Source organism: Frieseomelitta varia, unplaced genomic scaffold (assembly GCF_011392965.1).
Source record: "Frieseomelitta varia isolate USP_RPSP 00005682 unplaced genomic scaffold, Fvar_1.2 scaffold_934, whole genome shotgun sequence".
Classification (NCBI taxonomy): domain Eukaryota; kingdom Metazoa; phylum Arthropoda; class Insecta; order Hymenoptera; family Apidae; genus Frieseomelitta; species Frieseomelitta varia.
Genome location: NW_025110739.1, coordinates 46,875 through 61,663, shown reverse-complemented (window position 1 = coordinate 61,663; position 14,789 = coordinate 46,875). Strand labels below are relative to the sequence as shown.

Genomic DNA, 14,789 nt, shown 5'->3' with positions numbered 1-14,789 from the left:
TGACAGTCTCGAATAATCCGTGGATTTTATGGAAGCACGGCCAGGTTTCACGGGCCGTTTTGGCTATGAACGATTAAACGATAAGAGGAGAGAGCAAGGAACGTCGGGAAATATTCTTCATTGGAAAAAAAAAAAAAAAGAAAATGAAATTTGAATAGTTTAATATAGCGCTTTTTCATCTATTCTCTTCATGGTGATACACAGCATCTGCGCAACATGTTACGTCACGTTTCATACTTTTGTAACTTATGGCGGTGTTGTAATTTAAATTCTAGTTACGGTTTGTAATACAATTTATAGTCTATACAATAGTATTTAGGGTAGCTTATAATTTGTAATACTATCGTATTGATTTATATTGTTTTTTTTTGTTTAACAGTAATTTCTATTTTTATTTTATAACTTTTTTATAGTAATGTTAATTTGTAATAGAAAATATCATGGAACCTTCTATTGTTCAAATATATTCCAATATTCAAACGCTATTGAACTTGCTATTCGAACATTCTGTTTCATATGTTATTGTTATATGTTTGTTCTCTTTCGCGACTGCAGAAAGAACTTATTAAAGTGTGAAAAAAACAAAATTTTACTGCAACGAAGAAAACGATATATCGAAGGAATATACATATAGAGTATGTGCACGTATAACATGATACAATCGGTCGAGTGATGATTCTATATGTAAAAATTGGTTGAAGAAGAAAATAATAATATTTTTTTCATTTAAGACTTCGTTTCAGAGAAAATCGAGTTTGAAAATTTGTCGAATTTTCATATTTTTGTTACAAATCTCCTCTTAACAATAACACAAAATTTATATTAACTTGATATTACACTAATTTCAAAGAAATCATTGAATACATTTTTAACTACTAATCGGTGGCGTTATAAATCTTCTGCATTAAAATATAAAACTTTCATCGTAAACGGCACGATATATTCTTTTGTAACATGCAGATTTAGATGTAAATCATACGTACAATAAAACCTGCATTCCAGTATTGCTTTCAATAATACATAATTCTGAAAATATTCAGGACAAATGATTCTCGAATTCTACGTAAGTGCCGCCGACTGAGCGGATGTATTTTATTTTTCAAAGCATTTCTGACAAAAAAAAGAAAAAAAAGAAAAAACAGGTCTTCAGAGCTCAACGTGGTTCAGAGTGCAACGATTTTCCTTTTTTTTCGCGTTCGAAATAATATCGGCGTGCGCATTATGTATTCCAGGCTTAAAGAGAGGGAAATTTTTTCGAACCGGCCTGGATAGAGTATTTAAATAAATTTTCTCGGCAACAAAGGACATGCAAAATGCCCATTAGTCGCGTTACACCAAAGAGATAGATCAAAGATATTTCTTTCCTCTTTCAGCGTTCAAACCAAAAGAAGATATATCGCAACGTCGCAGTTACGATTATATCGAAACCCGAATAACCCATTTCCTCCATTTTGCACCGTATTTTCGTACCTTTAAATTATGCATATCCGTTCTTTCAGGCGTATTTTTTTTATTTATGTTTCAGCACATCGAAGCGATACGTAAAGCTTTTGAAGTTGATCATAATTTGAAGTTTGTAGTAAAAAGAGAAATACGTAGGTACATTCCAGGTGAAATATTTGAAGCACGTTAGAATTTCGGAAAAAATGATTCATGAAGCCCTTCCTTGGAAACGACGATATCGTGATTGAATACTGATAATTAAAATATCAATACCAATTATTAAAATAATATATAGATATTATTATTGAATTAGTTATGCTTCTTTAAAAAATCGTACGAAAAAAGACGTTTTTGTATCAATATTTAAATTTTACAATAATATCATGGATAAGGTACATATTTTGATTATTTTTATTAGTATCAGTGCTATAATAACATATTATTATATTAATTTATATTATTGTAATATTATAAATTAATACTTAATTCACACAATTCTTTTTAAATATAATTTTATCATAGAAAATTTCCCATTTCTTCTTCCGTATGATTATCCGAACTCTGCTCTAGTTAATTCCATAAATGAATCATTCGTTAAAAAAAATAGTCACAAAAAAAGATATCATCAAAAATACGATAGAGGGACGAGTCTGAATTCTATACTTGAAAAATTTTGATTCTGCAAATGGGATAATCCATAAATATGCATAAATCAAAGAACATCGATCCCATGTTATTTTGATGTTGCAAAGAAATAAATCTCGCAATAATGTCCGAAACTATTTAAATCGATCGACGACTTTCGAATCGTTCGAGGCAGAATACGAGAGTGCGAACGAGAGTTTAGCGAGAAGACTTGCGCAACGCTTCTCCTCCAAGAAGTTTCGGTGGGAACAGAATCCAAGGACCAAGCCAGAGCGATAGAGACTTTTATGTTTTATCATAGCCACGGAGAATGACTAATTGCCCTGCTTAGAGCCACGAGGAGTCGAGCCTGGGCGGCGGGGTAAATTTACGATAAAGCGACTTTAATTTTGATTCATGGCACAGTTTTCCCTTCCTTGGACCTGGCTCTTGGCGACGGAGAGAATCGAGAGGGTGTGTATGAGAGAGAGAGAGAGAGAGAGAGAGAGAAAGATTTTCTCTCCGGTGTCCTCTCTCGCGTTTCTTTTCCCGAGCAAAGTCGCGCGCGAAGAGGCGAGTCGAGGGTGTGGTAAGCGTTGCAACGAAGCCCGGGATGTTTATCTCGTGGCTGGTGTCCCTCCTCTCGAGGTCGATATTAATTGACGCGAGATTAGACCGCCGCCCCGGTGATTATTTCAGTGGCGGCTTAACGCCACGTTAAACGAAAGATGATTCAATTGCGTGATTAGTTTCGGCGTACAGATGACGTAAATTATGGATGAGATTAATTAATTACGCGAGCACTACTCCTGTATTTGCGCGTCCGGCGGAACGAGAAGACACGTGGGTGGTGAACGATCAGCTGCCCGAGATTTTTAATCTTTCGTAAATCTGTGGTAAATATCTCGAGCATGTCAGACTGTCGATTATGTTTATATTGTGTCGAGTGTTTTCGCGTCGTTCGACATGAAGGAAGACTGATGAAATGTTCTTGAGAAAGAAATAACATTGATCGCTGCTTGGCAAATAGCTAATTAAGTAGAGGAACATTGGACTTTTTCTTTTTTTAGAAGAATGTATAGCGTAGTGGTTGAAAGTATTCGAAGAAGAATTTTCATTTGTGTATTTGAAAGTTTGTGAAAATTATTACGATTACATTGGTAAAATGTATATTTATGTTTCGAAATAAACATAGATACATATATGGAAGTTAGGAAAATTATATTTGATGTTAAACATGTAACAAGTTCAAGATGATTCCACTGATTTATGAGTACTATAATATGATTAAACAGTTATATTAATATAATATAATATAATATAATTAATTAATATGATATAACAGTTATATTAATATTATATAATATAATACAAACAATTATATTAATATAATATAATATAATATACCTGTGTATTTGCATTAAATTTATATATATACATCTTTAAATGAGCTTGACGCTTGACCAATATAATCATGGTAGTTGATTCTCACTGTAATGTTAATGAAATGTCAAAATGTTTTATAAAATACATACGATATATTAATCGGAGAGTTCTTATAAATAATTGGAATATTTATTTTGAATAACGAGCAAATGCAACTACTTATTATAGAATTAAAATTTCTTTCCGAAGTGAACTGAATCGAAATCACAAACCAGTCGCTTGATGCGCAACTACAATCCCCTCGATTTACCCAACGAACCGATTTAAAATTTTCACAGTCCAGCTAATTTCGAATACAACTCCCGCGAGATCCAAAGTTGTAAAGCCTCGAACTAAAAAAAATCAACCGTACCGAAAAACACGAAAAAAGGAGAAAGTATATATATCGTATATTCGTTGAATTCCTGTTCCTGCGAGCTTGCTCAAAATTTTCTCTTTATCTTCCACCAAATTTCCCCGTCTCCTTTTCTAATTTCCAAAATTTCGTTTTATTTAACTCCAGGAAAGAAATGGCAAATTTGAATTATGAATTGATCGTCTGAATTCCAGAGAAAAGGGAATATTGATTATTTCTAATAGATCCAAAAATAAAATGTAATCACGAGGATTCAGTACAATTATAAAAATTACTATATTGTACGTGTTACGTAAGTGTAGGAAAAGGAATAATAAATTTTGTGATAGTTTAATACACCAACTTCAGGATAGTAGTATACTTGTATTATAAATACCAATGAGATCGCAACGATCAAATTTGTTCTTACATCTTTAGAATCAACCCTTAAATGCAGGATTATCTTCATGAAAATTCAACGAGCCCAAGATATTAAAATAAATAGTAAATTCGCAAGAATAGACAACTGATTGGAGAAGAATTAAAACCCTTAATACAAAATTTTGCAAGTTTACAACCCTTCCGCGAGACTTGCTATCGTCACGTGTTTTTCATTCACAGTTCAATGGAAGAAGTGGTTCATTGACTCGTGTCGTCCGATTCTCCGGCGACGGACCGGGCCATCCACCGGATCTGCGTATCGGGCGACGATGATTTGAGCCACGATCAGGCCTCCCCATCGATTCGTGCGAGACAGGGCGGCCGAGGGCGAGAAGACAAGGGCGGTTTCACGGTAGCGTGCCACGCGGCCTCGAACACCAGGGTGGCTTCCCCCCTGGCTTTGCCTTGCCACGGGGGTCGCCAGCCTCCGTAATAGGGGCTCGCTATAGCGTTATGGGATTATTGAGTGCGGGAGGGTGGCTCCGGCAGGCTGAAAAGTCCCGGGACCCGTTTGCCACCGCAAGCTTTATGATCCCGAGCACGGAGACAACGTGATTGCGCCCCCGTTCTGTGTGTACGTGTGTGTGTAGATATATACATACAAATAGAAAATATATATATGTAAGTACGTACGAATATGAAGAATCGTAATATTGTCTAAAAATAAGTATAGGTGTAGTAAATGTATTGTAATTACGCAATTGCAATTTATTAAAAGTGTTTTAAGAACGTTTATATAAGTATAGTTAATTTAGTTAATTTAAAATATTTTACGCAACGTACGTAATACATTCTTCTAATTGTACAAATGATTTCGCGAGCCATTCCACTCGTGTTACACATCTTGTAACTTCTACACATATTTCAGATGTGCTTTTCAATATTGACTCAGTCTCACTCTCCCAATAAAGTTTCAAAATGTTTCGCGTGATATATAAATAATAATTTGTTCATAGAAAGTTCCCATAAATGTTCGAATTGCTTTCACGAGCAAGCATATACACCCTTTCCCTTTCCCCTTCGAATGGAAGTGCTGGAAAAAGCCCGATCGAGAAACGAATGGGACGCATCCGCCTGGACGAATTAATGCGACGATTTGTCGCGCGAGGCCGGTTGTCCAACACTTGGGTTACGTTCTGGCTGACCGAGTCGAGTAGGGTGCTCTTTCGACAATTCCTGCCAAGCAGTCGCTGATAGATTTTGCAACCGAAGACTGATGCGATCGTAGAGCTTTCGAATACTAAGGGTTGAACAGCTCCTTTTGGAAGCGAGTTTGGGCTTCGGTTAGATTTTAGAACAAACAAGAACGTTGAATTTCTTCGACTTTGAATTTTCGTTCAATATGTATTTGATTTTCTTGAAATTTATTTTGTTGAGCAGCCAGTGAATGTTCACTCAAATTTTTTTAATCAATTGTTATTAAATTTTGTTCTTTAACAAAATGTATGGTCCCGATTCGTTATAATATTTTTTTTTATCACTATTAGTTCGAAAATTCTGTGATATTTAAATTGTTGCTTGGTCTTCAATGATAAAATGAAACTTAGCTATTGATTTGCGCTTCTGTTAAATACAGTAGCGATATTTTATAAATTTTTTTCATATTATACGTATTTATTTTTTCATTTTCATTAAAATTTTACAAGCTAAGTTTGAAAATTTGAATTGAAGATGTGATTTGACGATCATCCCTTGATCTTTTTGCTTTACTTTTAATTTTCTAGTTTTTCTGTATGTTTTCTGTAGTCGCACTTTCGTCTTCTGCACCAATTATTTTATTCACATTTCATTCGAGGACGAGCGCAGACTCTACGTAAATTTTCAACCAGCGAAGTTTTATCTTTCTTTAGCATAATTTAACATTATATTTGACGCGTCACGCATTCGCTGTTATATTTTCAAATTTTGTACATTTAAACATATTTTATTTCCTAAATTTACATCCTTTGAAAATGTCGTGAACGTTACATCGTTCCTCATTTTCATCCCCATGTTTTAATACTCTTCATTTTATTTTAAGCGCGAGTGCCAAATAATTGACGGACGTATGTTAACAGCTATCTAAATTCTTTCTAAATTCTTCGTATTGTTCGTGACTCTTCTTTTCATCCTCATATTTTAACATACTTTATTTTATTTTCCTCAAATATTCAATCTATAAAATATACACTGATCTTTATTAGATTCATTTCGTAACAATATAATTCCTAATTGCGTTTAACAGGCTGCAAGCTCCAAATATTCCATTTCCCCCTACGATTATCTACTTTGATTCATTACACATTTCATTACCATAGAAGAATACACGCATATTACGTAAAGCGTATAAAAAGATGATAAGTACCTGATGATATTGAGGTTTATCGATATTTCAAGATCGTCGATATCGACGATACACCCTAAATACAGTCGCTCGCTGTACACTTTGCAATTTTACAATGTCTTCATTCGCCACCGTTGAAATCATCCACCGTTCCCCCAGAGTTCGTACGTACCGCCATTTACAAATCCGCTAACAAGTGTAAGTTATCCATTAAGCCTGTGTGCTTTTCCGCGGAAATAAGCCGAACGTCCGCAGAACATTTCCAGCAGAGAGAGAGAGAGAGAGAGAGAGAGAGAGAGAGAGAAAAAGAGAGAGATCGCGTCGCACCGATGGAATTTCGAAAAGCCGTTAATTAGCGGCTTTTTCTTTTTTTCTCCCCCCTTTCTCTCTCTCTCTCTCTCTCTCTCTCAGTCCTGGTCGGTTCGCTGGCGGAAACGACACGAGACTGCCGGTGCGGGGCGGCGCGCTTTAACACGGCCCGCCGCGATAATTAAATTATAATTCGCGAAATCCACGAGATTCTCTCTGTGTTTCCGTCGCGCGCGCGCGCGCGCGCTCACGCGGCCACCGCTACGAGAAAAGCTCTCGATTTTCCCTGACGCGACGATAAAATCCGTCGACGCGCAATTTTCTTCCAGCCAGGAAACACACACACACACGAGCGCGCGCGTACACATACAGGCGAGAGGAAGCTGCAGGAAGAAACCGGGTCGGGTCGTCGTGAAAGCTTCCGCGGTTTTTTAACTGTTCACTTTGAAAGAACACGACTCCCCTGAAATTGAATATCTCTCTTTTATAGAAAAAGAAATACATACATACTTGCCGCTAACGCGATACAGGAACATTTATACGTAGCGTGTAGTAGGAAAATTTGGTACCCGCCAGCGATGGTGTTCCGCGAGAGGATACACTGGAAAACGCGGAGTGCGATTCTTCTTTTTATTTTTACTTTTTTCTTTTTTTCTTTTTCTTGGTTTGGAAGCTTTGCTTTGGACAGATGAATTGGAAGGAATCTTGTTTTATAAACGTTAAATCATTACTACTGTTATTATTATTTTTTTTTTTTTTTTTTTTTTTTTTTTTTGAGTAAAAATTTTAAGAGGAAAGGGAATTGGAGAAAATTGAAGAGATTTGTTTTACAAATGTTGAATTACTTTTGCTTTTAGTAAGAATTTGGAGGAAAGAGAGTCAAGAGTGAAATTTTACTGCAAACAACGATAGAAATAATGTCATTAGAATTTTTATTGCATAATTTTTATGAAGTATTTAGTACGATAAATATCGTTTCTTATCGTAATATGATAAATATCATTTCTATGTTATTTACGAAATACGATGGAGATTGGCAGGATGATAGGTTGATATTCCGCGTGACGAAAAATTGTTCGATTACAGGTGTAGTCAAAATGCGCGCGTATTCATCGAATTTCCAAACCCGATTTACACAAAAATGAAATCTCAAACGAATAAATTTTATTCTACACTTTCCCATTTGTTTTTACATCAAAATCAAAGGATCTCTCTACGATTCATGATACTCTCTCTCTCGATTATCCGGATATTCATTGGTTTTGGCTTGAATTCCATTTAAAGATGAGCATGAATAGATAATAAGTAGACTGCATGTTTTTATGCAAATTTATATTCTTCGGAATGATTAAAAAAATAGAGTTGCAGTAGCAAAACGCTGTACTTTGAATATTTTACATTAGTCTGTGTCATTAGCCACAATTTTCATCAAAATTTCCTACAAATATATAAAAATTCACATTTTAATAACAATATTCAATTAGATAACATAAAATTAAGAAATTTTGTAAACTCTTATCGATTCGTGACATGAAAAATATTCGATTACTATGCTAGTTAACCAGGAATAAGACAACAAATAAAAAATATAATTATTCCTCATTGAGCGCATCGTAATTTATAAAATTTAATATCATTGAAAAATCGAAAGTCTAATTTACATTGCACATACGTACTGTATTTGTATTTTGAAAACTATTTCTCTAATCATCTCTCAGGTAAAATGAAGTCAACAGATAGAACCAGGAACTTCATTCAGTTTAATTTCTATAAGTTTACAAGTTTATATAAGTGACGCACGCCAGATGATAATTCAAAAACATTGCAGGTTACTCCACAATCTGTGACTGTATCGAAACCGGTTGATATTTGCACAAACAACGGACCAAAATCGTCGAAAATGCAACGCAAGAGGACAAAGTGGAAGTAGAAAGCAGCCGTACGTACAAGCAAGCGAAAAGAGGCGAGAGAGAAGAGAGAGCAGGGAGGGAGAGGGATGCATGGCACGCAAGCCGAAAAAAATGGCAATAATTCAAAAGGCGGAGCAGGCCAGGCTAGGAAAGCGTTCCATCGCGCGTTTCAGTTGCACGCGTTACGCAGGAAATGTGCGATTTACCCCTATGCAGGCAATTTCTATGCACGCATTGCAACCTACGTACATGTTACCGGCGCGCGGAAAAAAGGTGTTGGGTACGCGACAGCTGTAAGCCCCGAGGGTATACGAGTCCTCGACTCCTACCCTCGCGCTTACCCTGCAACCCTCGATCCACCCTCTCTTTCACGCACGTTCTCCCACCCTACGTCTTCTCTCTGCACTGTGTTTCATCCCCTTTCTGTCCCTCCGCGTTCGATGCTCGCCTCCACGCGGGTTTCTCTTACCATTTCTCTACTATACCATTTTTCTGGCTGGCTCTTTCGGTCCGCATCCTTTCTCTTCGGTTTCATTCTGTTCTTGCATTTTGCCTCGGTTTTTACCCTCCCGCCCCCCTCTCGCTCTCTCTCTCTCTCTCTCTTTCTATTTTGCTTTTGTCGTCGTTGCTTCTCTGCGTCCTTTTACATTGGTATTTTTTTTTTTTTTTTTTTTTGTTCTCTGACTGTCTAAATGTCGCGGGAGAGTGAGAATAAAGCCACTCAGGGACTGAGCTCGTCAACTCCATTTTCGAAAAATTTCTCAAGCCTCTTCTTTTTCCGGAGTTGTTGCACGCCGGCACGAGCCACGCGAACGAACGAATGAATTGAACGCATCGGTGTGTTTAATAAATTGATGATACAGTTGCTCACGAAAATATTCGAACGCTTGTAGGGATTTCTTGTGAATGTATTATGAGACGACTGCTATGATAATGTATAAAACGGATCTAAAAATGTATATAAAATGTTTATTGCAAATATGTATTCGTTAAAAAAAACTGTTTCACTGAATATTGAAATGGTTAATCACTTGTATTAATATAATATATATGCTTGTATTAAGTCTCTTGTAATCTCCTGTATATTTTTAAATTTGTTTCAAACTTGATCGATGTAATCATGACAGCCGTGTTAACAAAATTTCCATCTATTTTACATAACACATAGATTATATTCATAAAGTATTCGTATACTTTGATACAGTGATCAATTGTATCTTTTAATCAATAAAAATTCCTTTATTTTGTTTTCTATTCATATTTTCGGATGGAGAATATTAGAAATTAATCGTAGATAGAATTGTAGTATTTAGAATCAGAAACATACTCTGCGTGTTTCTCCGAAATTTTATTTTGGAATTTGTTTTACGTACTTTGTCCTTCTAATTTTAGTTTGTTAAAAGTTTCCTAGCCTTCCTTGTTATGCTCTTTCTCTGTTTTTTGTAGCTTCCTTCACTTTGTTATTTTTTTTTTTTTTTCATTTCTTTATTTCTCTCGTATCTCCTAATTTACTCCTCTTTTCTCCGGCTGCGACTTTTCTTTTAATGATCTTCTCGCCTTCTTTCTACTTTTCATTTCACCCCTCGTATCTTTAAACACAGTGCTCCTCCTAGATTGCTTTCACACTTCGTATTCTTCTCTCTGTTATAAAATTTTCTTCTCTTCTCCACTTTCTGAACTACTATTCTCCCTTTCGTACGTTCTTTTCGCGAGATTCAATTCAGTCTTGTGTTCTTCAATTTTCTAAGCTCTAGTTCGAGCTCTCTTTATTTTTATATTTATCTTGCTTTATATCGCTCTACTTCCTCTAATTTAACTCTACTTTCTCTAATTCTGTAGACTTTCTTGTTTTCTTTTTTATTTTCTTCTCTATATTGGCAATCACATACATACTACGTACTTGTGTCTATACATACCAAATTTCAAATCAGATAATAATTGATTTATTATTGAGTTAAAATATTTCTTATGAAAATATCCCCATGCAAAAATCCGTACTATATATTTTTCTATCGCTCGAGAAATTCTAATTGTTTCTTGATTTATTAACGTATCTCAGCTTCAACCATCATAAATCACCAATCTTCGTAAAGTAAAAGAACTATTAGCGTCGTTTAAACAATAATTTGCGAAAAGTGGGAGCACAAGTTGAAGTATTATAAAATTCAGCTCTCTCGCTTGGAAAGAAGGATAACAAAACCAAGTCTGACCATTGGCACAAAAGTAACAACCAACATTCATCGCCAATGTGTAAAACCTCGATTTCTTCGAAGAGAAAAACAGAAGAAGAAAATTTCTTCGTCTTCGTCACACTTCTCTTTCTCCACTCCCTCGTTTCTCATATTTTCACCTCTCTCTTTCTACTACTAGTCGTTTCTCACCCTTCTATGCACTGCCACGACCAGCCCACCCTCTCCCATCCCTCATCGACGCTTTCGTTTCCACCCCTCCCGGGAGTCTCTACTCTCATCCCTCACGTTCAGCCGGTGTCCCAGTGACGTTGCTCTGCCCCCGCAGGCCACACACAGGAAGCGGCGGCGGTAACCGACACGGGGTGAGTGGCGAGGTAGGGAAAGGCCTGGCCGATGTAAGCCAACGATACCAGAACCGGGCTGACTACGGCGATTACGTTATTCAGAGGAACATGCACGTCCACGGCAGATCCTCGTTCGCGTGCCCGTTTGTCCCGCGTTTATTCCACGTGACGGCCGACTATGCTTCGCCTGCTCTCCCTCCCCCTCTCTCTCTCTCTCTCTCTCTCTCTTTCATTCACTCCCTCCCTCTCCCGAGTCACCCCATTAAATTTAATTTCGATGCCGCTGCCGACCCTACTTGCCTCTCGGATCTCTCTCTGTGAAACCGGGCCGTCGATTACACACTCAGGGCCGCGTGATCGCCGCTATAATTGCCCGGCCAGGAACCGATACCCGCCCTCATTTGCCGTTTTAAGCACGTAGATGGGATTGCTCACGGTGATGGAAGGCGCAGTTTTGTAATTTAGCTTTCGGTTCAAGGGGCAAGGGGGAGCAGGAGATGGTGTCCGCGTATTTAGGTAGGTGTTGTTTTTTTGGGTTCCTTTTCTTTTCTTTTTTAAAGAGCGGGTGGGTTAGGATATTTGGATGTTGGGGAGATGATTGATTTAATGGACAATGGTATCGAGTAATTGGTTGATTTGTTGGATAATGAAGTGGATGTTTGTTCAATCGTGTGGGCGTTGCATGGGATGATAAAGAATTGTATTTGATTCGTTGTGAAAGGACATTGACGACAAATTATAGCTACTATCATCGTGTCAACAGATTTGTCACACGTGTGTGTGTGTGTGTGTGATGATTAATGGTTTTAAATTTTAAAAAAGGATCTTAATGCGCTGAATTTTTGTGTTAGTTTAGAAACGTACTTTCATATATATCAAGATAATATCCCGTAGAAACAGCCAATGGATTCCTGAAATAGCTGAGTCTTTAGTTTATGCTTTTCTCAAACTTTTGATCAATCGGTCGATTGATTAATTTACAGAAATTATTAATGAATAATTAACAGAAAAGTGTCTCACAGTTTGATAATCGACCGATTAACCAATATAACTTTAGGACAGATTAATCAACGGAATGATAATTTGTTAATGTTAGCAACTGGCTGACTTATTAATGATTAAGTGACTGACTAATTTGTATAACTAATTGGTAACGTAATTGAGTAATTGGTGAATTGATTGACTAGCTGACACACTGACTCGTTTGTTTATTTAATTAAGCAATTAGCTAATCAGATGATGAAACAATGAATCTGACTAGTGATGACTGACAGCAGTCGATAAATAAGTCGACAAATTAACGTATTAAGTGAAATGAAACAATTTCACGAGTTAGCCAAAGGATGACTGAGTGACTAACTAATTTCGGTAGTCAGCACGAGTAAGCAGGTCACAATTCAGATGAAATTCGAATAAAAATCTGTATCCCGAGATAGAGCCAGGTTTCGTTCGAATACTTGAATACATAGAAAGTTTTTATTATATAAATTTAAATGCGATAAAGTCGTCATAACAGAGGATTTCCACATGTTTTCATCAATTTTCCATCGTTCTATTTGAATAATTCAACCTTTGTTAGATCGATGTTATCAGAGTGTTAGTCATCAGATCCAAATTAATCTTGAAAGTAAATTTGAATAAAACAGAACGAAGCTACTATTGTATTCTAATTAAATCTTTAATGAAATATCTCAACTACAGAATTACGCCTATCGAATTTTCGTGGCCAAAAAACATCTAATTTATCATACTTGTGTTTTTAATTTCTCTTGCACTTTTAATTACTTATAATTTACATTTGTTTAAGTTATATTATTATATACTTATATAAATATCTTCTTGTGCTAATATTGCTCCATCGAATTCATCCCCTATTACCGGACAGTAAAAATTTCATCCCTTTCAAGCCGTGATGTTCGCCGAAGAAAAAGAAATTTAAATAACAACGAATATTATTGCATTGTTCATCTAATTCTTTGCAGATGCAAAGTGGGACGTGGAACGAAAAATAAACACCGTGACTCTTTGTTGAAAGCATCAAAACTCCTCGAGTTTTTAAAATTCAATCGACCGATCGGTATGACTCGGACGTGACTGGATGAATCTTGCAAGCGTTTTTGCCAGCGCATGAAACCTTAATCTTTGAAGTAAAGGGCCCGACGTAAGGGTGAGCGGGATGGGGACGAAATTAAGAATAGAAACGGCATGATTAAAGATAGAAACGACAACGTGAGTGACAGGTTCTGAGCGAGCATCGAACTCGGAACTGATTCCGAATCGATTACATCTGCCGCGTCTCTGATCGGCGTCCCGACAGGTTTAATAAAATATCGCGCCGCCAATGGCGGAAAATTCTCCGCTCGGTGGCCGACGTCTACGAACAAAGCCCCGGCCCGCCGATCAACCGTGTGTATATTAATTCCTCGCCTCTTTCTCTCTCCCTCCTTTTCGTTCCAGTCTAAATTAAATTAAATTAAATTTATGTTTCGCGTCAGGACTACATATCTGGCCAGTTGATCGACAGTTCGCGGTATCAAAGAATTTAGGGAGAAAGAGTTAGTTCAGAGGAATTCCTCGAAGATAGAAACATACCACGGAATGCTTTCTTTTCTCTTACAATTAGTTAAAAATTGATCGAGGTTAGTAGAGGTTAATTAGAAGTTACTGGCAGTCCGGGAGAAATATTTTCTGCATCTCGTTCGCTTATTAATGTTTCCCTTCTTTTTTTTTTTTTTAATGGAGTAAGATAATATTAAATTCTAATTTTCCTGGTCTTGTCTTTCATACTGCACGGTATAGCGCGATGTCTCTCGTTTCCCAACGTCAAGTATGGAAAATTGAACTGATAGAGTAGAGAAGCTGTTGGTTCCCAATGACACGGTGCAATTATTTCCACCCTCCGAGAATGCTTGCGTCACTTGCCAAGCTTCCAGCGTGGCTCAAAGGCACATTGATCGATGACGTTGTTATCTTGCCCTATACTCACGACGCAGATCCAGCGGACATGTATCGCAAAATAAAAGATCCGGTGTCTAGATCTTTGTCTATCAACGAACCTATCAGTATACTTGCGCCATTATAATTGTTGGCTTAACCAACAGGGAGAATAGAACGATGTGATAGCAGAATGTCTGTCGTATCAATTACATTATATACGTGTAATATAATTTTAAATTCATATACATTCGTACAACTCAAATTCTTGTAATAAAATTATATTGCACGTAAAAATTCGTATTTTGGTAATGACTAACATTCAGTTTCTACTTTTGGACATCCTTTATTTTTTAGATTGTCAATTTTCAACTTTCAACGTGCGTTCGATACAATTCAATTCGCATCAGTCATTCACAATAACACGGTCTTTTTTTTTTATAGCAGTCGACATGTATAATACACACTGCAATATAAAATATATTACGT

At 36.6% G+C, this 14,789-nt stretch overlaps 1 long non-coding RNA gene across 4 annotated transcripts in view; it reads left to right on the top strand.

The window, feature by feature from the left end:
- LOC122537849 overlaps window positions 1–14,789 on the top strand; it is a 175,424-nt gene that overhangs the window by 145,099 nt on the left and 15,536 nt on the right. The gene's annotated exons all lie outside the window — the stretch shown is intronic.